We start from the raw sequence: 7,888 nt of genomic DNA, 5'->3' as shown, positions 1-7,888 counted from the left end.
GAAAGGAGCTTCCAGGAGTTGAAATCAAGATTGACTACGACACTGGTGTTGACTCTACCAGAGGGTACAGATGGGGTTGTGGTATATTGTGACGCTTCAAGGATCGGGCTTGGGTGTGTGTTGATGTAACATGGCAAGGTTATAGCTTATGCTTCTAGACAACTCAAGAATCATGAAAAGAACTACCCAACACATGACTTAGAGCTTGCGGTGGTGGTTTTTGCATTGAAAATTTGGCGTCATTACTTGTATGGGGTCCATGGGGATGTATTTACGGACCACAAGAGCCTTCAATATATTTTCAAACAGAAGGAATTGAATTTGAGGCAGAGAAGATGGCTTGAGTTGCTCAAAGACTACGACATTGATATTCTGTATCACCCGGGAAAAGCCAATATTGTGGAGGATGCTCTTAGCCGGAAATCTATGGGTAGTTTGGCTCATCTGAAGGCACGTCGAAGGCCATTGGCCAGGGATGTTTACCGGTTGGATTGTTTGGGAGTTTGTCTTGCGGACTCTAATGACGGAAGGGTGATTATGTAGAATAATAGGGCTGAAACATCGCTTGTGGCGGAGGTCAAGGAGAAGCAATACAATGATCCATTGTTGGTACAACTGAAGGAGGGGCATAGACAAAAGACCACAACTTTTTCTCTTGGCATGGATGATGGTACACTACGGTACCAAGAGAGGTTATGTGTTCCAGATATTGATGGTCTTCGGGAAAGAATCATGGCGGAAGCTCATACTTCCAGGTATTTCGTGCACCCAGGTTCTACAAAAATGTATCATGATCTCAAGGAAGTCTTTTGGTGGAATGATATGAAAAGGAATGTGGCAGACTTTGTGGCAAGATGTCCAAATTATCAGCAAGTGAAAGCCGAACATCAACATCCTTGTGGGTTAGCACAAAGCATAGAAATTCCAATGTGAAAATGGGAGATGATTAATATGGATTTTTTGGTTGGGTTAGCGCACTCCGTGCAAGTTTGACTCAATTTGGGTTATTGTGGACTGACTCACGAAATCATCACATTTCTTGCTAGTCAAATCTACTGACACAGCTGAACAATACACTCAGTTGTATATCAAGGAAATAGTCAGGCTTCATGGCACTCCAATTTCCATCATTTCCAATCGAGGGGCTCAATTCATAGCTAAATTTTTGGAAGAAATTTGAGCAAGGTTTGGGCACGCAGGTAAATCTTAGCACAACCTTCCATCCACAGACTGACGGGAAAGCAGAGCGGACTATTCAAATGCTTGATGACATGTTATGTGCTTGTGTTCTTGATTTCAAAGGTAGATGAGATGACCATTTTCCACTCATAGAGTTTGCTTATAATAACAGCTTCCATGCTAGTATTCAGATGGAACCATTTGAGGCATTATATGGGAGGAGGTGTAGATCTCATATTGGGTGGTTCGAGGTTGGAGAAGCTAAATTAATAGGACTAGAACTCGTGTATCAGGCCATGGAGAAGGTTAAGATCATTAAGGAGCGGTTGAAGACTGCCCAGAGCCGTCAAAAGTCCTATTCGGATGTTCGTCGGAGAGACTTAGAGTTCAAGGAAGATGATTGGGTATTTTTGAAGGTTTCCCCCATGAAGTGTATTATGCGGGTTGGAAAGAAAGGGAAATTGAGTCTGAGGTATGTCGGGCCATACAGAATCATTCAGAGGATTGGTCAGGTAGCATACAAGCTTGAGCTACCACCTGATATACCATTAGTGCACCCGATATTTCATGTGTCTATGCTGAAGAAGGGGATCCGTCGCTTATTGTGCCAGTTGAGACTATTGAAGTTAATGAAGAGGTGTTATATGAAGAAAATCCATTTGCCATTCTTGATAGGCAAGTCCGGAAGTTAAGAAATAAAGAAATTGCCTCCGTAAGAGTGCTATGGCGAAACCAACAGGTTGAAGAAGCTACATGGGAAGCCGAGGAAGAAATGAAAAAGAAGTACCCTCACTTGTTTGAATAGCCATGTAATAGTTACTATGAAGTTACTTCCTATAAATTTTTTTATCACTTGTTCAATTAATGTAAAACTGTTCTTTTGGGTTATATGATGCTTGTGAGGCCACAGTTGGTATTGTTATGAGCTTTGTTACGTCGTTGGGTTGTGCATATATTTGTAAGATGTGTTTCGGGGGCTCTCTGACAGGTGGATATGCCTAGTTACAAAGGAAACTCTAGCGAAATTTTTGGGAATTTAGGGAGTTAGCCAAATTTGGGGCTGCTGGTGTGTGGTGTGAAAATTGAGTTGCATAGGGTGCTATTGAGTGAACCTTAAACCTTATTCGAGGACGAATGATCTTAAGTGGGGGAGGATGTAAGGCCCCGTAAAATTCTTCCTAAAAATCGGAATTTCGTGGTGCCAAATTAGGATTATGTGTTAGAGATTGTTGAAATGTTCGGACTTTTTTGGATTGAACTGTACGTTAAAAAGTTAAAGGAACTATTTTGCAGAAGTAGGCATTTCTGCGGCCCATTATGCGGCCGCATAATCACTCTGTGGGCCGCAGAATGGCTGTAGAGTGAAGCAGTCTTTTTGGCCAATTTTGATGTCAATTTCGCAGCCAATTATGCGATCACATATCCATTTCGCGGGCCGCACTTTGGTCGCATAATCATCCTTGGACTTTTGCGGAGGGAGGTTCTGCAGCACATTATGCAACCACAGAACAGGTCTGCGGGCCGCATAATGGTCGCAGAATGAGGGAGACCAGCCTAATTCCCAGGGCCACTTTTTGCGAACTGCAGAACCATTATCCGGTCGCATATGTGACCGCATAACCTGTTCCGGAGCTTCCTTTTATTGTTTTAAAACCCGACCCAACTTCGTTAAAATAGAGGTAAGGCCTATTTTTTAGCTAGTTTTTGATATCTTTAGAGAGAGAGAAAGAGAGTAGAAGAGAGATAAGGTGACCTTCATCAAATTTACTCTTCAATTCTTGCTCAACACCTTGAAAATTATCAAAAAAGGCACCTAGGTCTTCTTCCTAAGAGATTAAGGTTGCTAAATTTCGGATCATCTTAAAGTTTAGGGGAGATCAATTGAGGTATGTATGGCTAAACACCCTTCTTCTTAGAATCGAACCCCGGTGTTCGTATAATTGGTGTAAGTCCCTAAATTGATCATACTAGAATTGACTGTGTCCTAATGTGTTGTGTTGAAAGAATCATGTTCAATATTTGCTCTAAATGTTTATCCTGTCATCATGCCATTTGGGGATGTGTTTAAAATGTGGAATATGTGTTGAGAAAGGTTAAGAATTCATGTCAAGAAACGAATAAAGGTTGTTGTGCCAATTTGTATGAAAAACCTCTGTGTGCTTAGGATTTTTCAAGCTTTCCCTTATGTGTGCAAATGCCTTACATGATAGGCCTTATTTATGTTGATGATAATGTTATTTTAATGTATAAAAATGGAAACTTGAATTGTAAAATACAACCAAGTGCCAAGAACGACTTAATAAATGAGGCCGCTCGTGACAATGTATTGAAAGATGGGAAAGAAATGTGAAGTGAGATGAATGATTGAAAGGATGATGTCTCAAGTGAGATGGCCTAGTCGATCGGGCCGTGATCGGACGCCATGCCGCACACATGATGGTAACTATGCTGGAAATGATGATTGAAATTGTGGATATGGTTGATGTCTCAAATGAGATGGCTTAGCCGAGATCGAACTCTGTGTAAGAACACAGTGGTATTGTGGATTGTGGCACATGGCACTAAGATTACCAACCTAATAAGATGGAAATTGAACCGAGAACTTATGTGATCCGTACTTGATATTTTAGTATTTGTTTGAAGCTCTTATTGTACATCATGACTGCTTCCCCTTCGTTTCATTGTTCATTCTATTAAGATTGGTGTTTAACTTTACATACTAGTACTATTCGACAATACTAACGTCCCTTTTTCCGGGGGCACTACATCTTTAAATGGATGTAGGCGGTTCCATTGTAGACAATATTGATCGCAGCTAGTGGTGCATCATCATTATCTTCCTAGCGGACTTGGTGAGTCCCATTTCTTCCCGGGGTAATATATTACATCTTTTGTTTATATGTTTACCACGTTTTGAGGTATAGCCGGGGCCTTCATTATCATAAATGTCTTTTATATCTTTAGAGGCTCCTTAGACATTTATGCGGGTTGTGTATGGGTGCTAGAAGGGTCAGGTGGATTATGGTGTATTTTGGACTCTTGTTCTACTAGATTGTAAAGTGTATGTATTTTGAAAACTTAACAATAATGTAGTAAAATGAAGGCCAAATACATAAGCGGACCCTTAAAGTTGTCACAAAATTCCATTTAGAGACCTTAACTATGACCTTAACCTATTGAACACTTAATGTCTCACATAATAGTATCTATTGAACACAAATTTGACAATTCCAAACCAGCTCTAGTGCGTGTACATCAATCTCTTTTGAAGTGGCAAACTAAACCAATTAAAATAATACATGACAGGAAAATAATATAAAGGTACAAAAAAATAGTCAAAATTTGACCCAAAAAATAAGAAAGAGAAAGCAGGTGGCGGCCGGTGGAAGGGAAGGTGTCAGTGGGCGAGAAAGGTCGAGAAATTTATCGGCCGACCGTAAAGCATTTTCCGGTGAAGTCCCATTAGATATACCATTCCTTTCTTCTCTTTTCTTTTCTCCCGTAAACCATGTCTACTAACCTTTTTTTTGCCTTTTTTTCTTCAGATCTTTATTGAATGGAGAAGGAAAGGTGGTCCTTCAATCATAGATAAGCAAACGAAAACAAACATACCGTAATAAGAAAAGAAAGTAGCAAGGAAAAATAAATTGATGGTTACTGATGGTTCTTTTTAGACACCTATTTTATATTTTTTGGTGTTTAAAGCATGGGTGATTCAGACCTACCTTAGATGAAATAGGAGATGGGCAGTTCTGGTGCAATCCGAATAAGTCATAGGTAATACTTGTGGTGATTGTCGGATCTGACGACGGAGAGGGATGTGGTGTGATGATGGCCAGACTTGAAGAGAAGGGAAGGTGGCCGGAGAAGAAAAGGTATCTAGTCATTTTCCGGAAGTAATAAAAGTTTTAGGCTATTCACGCGCTTGGAAGAGATGACAAACACATATATTTACATGTCAGCAAAATGTGTTCAATAGATACACTTGTGTGTAACATCAAATGTTGAATGGGTAAAGGTCATAGTTAAAGTGTCTAAATAAAATTTTGTTACAATTTTAAGGGGCTGCCTATGTATTTGGCCTAAAATGAAATGAATTAGTAATGTTGTAAATATTTGATCCTTCTACTATTTGAACTAATGGAAACACGCCTTCTCTTGATCATAAGTGGGTTGGGTAGAAAGTGTCTAACAGGCTTGCTCGATCGGGTCCACTCGGTTGAGCGTCGATCGTGCTCCCCGAGGTTGGGGCGTGACAAATTTGTGATTATACCTTAGATTTAACATCAAAATTCACGAGAATCGAAAGGAAAATTTGGGAAAAATTGTAAAATCTTTCAAAATGTAAAATGATAATTTGAAGGACGAATTGGTGTCAGAATTTGATAATTTTGGTATGGTTGAACTCATATCGGAATGGGTGTTCGAGTTTTATAAATTTTGTCTGGATCCGAGGTGCAGGTTCGGGGAGTTGACTTTTGTTAACTTTTTGAAAGTTGTGTAAAGATCATAGCTTTGTTAATTGGAATTGTTTTCTCTTGTATTGTTTGATGTATTTAAGTCATCTTTGGCTAGATTGAGCCGAGCAGTGGTGAATTGGTAAAGAAAAAGCTAAATTGAGTATTGAGTTGGCCGAATTGAGGGTTTAAACATAATCTTGGACCGAAAAGTGGGCTTTGAGGCGAGGTACGTCTCCTTTCTAACCTTGTAAGAGGGAATTAACCCCATAGGTGAAATAAGTCAATATGTGTTCCTATTTGTGGGGGCTACATACGCACGGGTGACTAGAGCCCATGCGTAGCTACTATTATGCTTAAATCCGGGTAGTTTAAGACTCAAATCATGCTATACTTGCAATGTCTGCAACCTTCTTGTTAATTTGATTGCTTAAATCACATTGAACTTGCTAAAGGATTTTAAAAGGATAAAATTCGTTTTTCTTGACCGTTAAATGATAATTTGTATTTCCTTGAATAATTTCCCCTTAATAAATTCTTGATTTAGTTGTTTGAATGTGTTTATCTTTTTATGGAGTGGGCCGAACGCCTCGGCAAATTCAATAGATGCGTCTATGGTTCGAGCCGTTCGACCCTCGACAGTGCACAATCTATATGGATCGGGTCGTACGACCTCAGCATGATTTGCGCATGATTGAATTGATTGCTTTGGAATTTATGATAAAGGATATTGCCTCTTTGGCCTGAGATAAATTGGTAAATGATGAGAAATAAATTTGAAAATTTCTTAACTATAAAAGAATTGCTTACTTACTTCATAATATTGAGCTTACAGCCGTTCTATGCAACCTATGTTTAAATTATATCGTTGGCAATTTTACTTATAGCCCATAGTAAGTGTCGGAGTCGACCCCTCGTTACTACTTCTTCGAGGTTAGACTGGATACTTACTAGGTACACATTGTTTTCGTACTCATACTACACTTGCTGTACATTTTGTTGTACATGCACATAAATATATTTAATGGCCTTGTGGGTGCAACGGCGTGGTTAATGCGAGAACTTAGGTGAGCTACATTCCATATTACGACCCGCAGCCAGCAGAGTCTCCTTCAGAGTATTTATATTTTCTTCCCTGTCCAAATTTGTATTCCGGACAGATGATGTATTTTATTCTATTTTCTCGTTGATGCTTATGCACTTGTAACACTGAGTTTTTGGATGATTATGGGTTATTCAGTATTGAGATTGTTAAAAACATTATTATTTAACAATTATTTAACAGTATTGAGATTGTTACTCTGAAATTTCCATCTTCTACTATTTGATTGAAGGAAAACTATGATTTCAAAAATATTAAAATGAGGACCTAAATTAAGTATTTAGTTTTGGCTTGCCTGACAGCGGTGTCCGGCGCCATCACGATTTTTAATGGATTTTGGGTCGTGTCATGTATAATATGTATAGTACGTGTACAACCTGTACATCACCGTGTTCCTCTTCTTCTTATATTATGGGTATTTTTGCTTATGTAATATTATATTTTTCTACATTGGATCACTAAATGTTTTAGATTCTTTGTAAAAGTTAGAAAGGGGATTATTATTTGTGTATAATTGGAAGATGTTTGATGGTTGTGGAGAAAACGGTTGGGTTTGATGGAATTTTGGGGCTGAAAGGATAGTTTTTGACGGGGATTTCACTAGGTATGAAGGATTTGGGATTGATTTGGCGGGATTTCAAAATTTTTTAACTACTAACATTAAGTTTAAAAGAAGGTTAGGCAATTGTTAGAGGTTGGGCTAGCAGCTATTATTGTCGTATTGAGGAGCCAGAGTCTCTCGCTGGTGTTCTGGGTTTCACTTGCTAGCCCTTATAATTAATTGATTTTGGGCTATGAATTGTATGCCTTATTTTATGGCTACCAGTTGTCATTAGTTTTCACCGAGTGGCTACAAATGAATTTCTCTTTTTTGTAGACTCCAATTTGGACATATTTGGAATCCTTGTGCCTCTTGTATCATAAATTGATTATTTGTCATGAAGTTATCGTCAATTGATCCTCGTTTAATTCTTAGTCTTTACTCATTTGCCTTTAGTAATTAAGTGTTTCATTTTCTTATTTGCATCTAATTACTAGTTAATCAATCCAAAAGCAAGCGTTTGGGTTAATCATGGAGTGATCTCCCCGTCCCTAGTATGGCTTCTTGGTGGATCGGTGATGCGACTCACGTTGAGTAATTATATTTGAT

General features: G+C 38.8%; 1 long non-coding RNA gene across 1 annotated transcript; it reads left to right on the top strand.

Annotated features, from left to right (window-relative positions):
• The first annotated feature begins 3,885 nt into the window (after window positions 1–3,885).
• On the top strand, window positions 3,886–5,240 carry LOC107818326 (uncharacterized). The gene is made up of 2 exons (XR_001655384.2): window positions 3,886–4,630; window positions 4,725–5,240. It is a non-coding gene; the product is annotated as an uncharacterized LOC107818326 (long non-coding RNA).
• Window positions 5,241–7,888: the final 2,648 nt, after the last annotated feature.

The sequence above is a fragment of the Nicotiana tabacum genome, chromosome 20 (genome assembly GCF_000715075.1).
Source record: "Nicotiana tabacum cultivar K326 chromosome 20, ASM71507v2, whole genome shotgun sequence".
In the NCBI taxonomy this organism is placed as follows: Eukaryota; Viridiplantae; Streptophyta; class Magnoliopsida; order Solanales; family Solanaceae; genus Nicotiana; species Nicotiana tabacum.
Note: the sequence above shows the minus strand (reverse complement) of the source record. Positions and strands in the feature narration are given on the sequence as shown.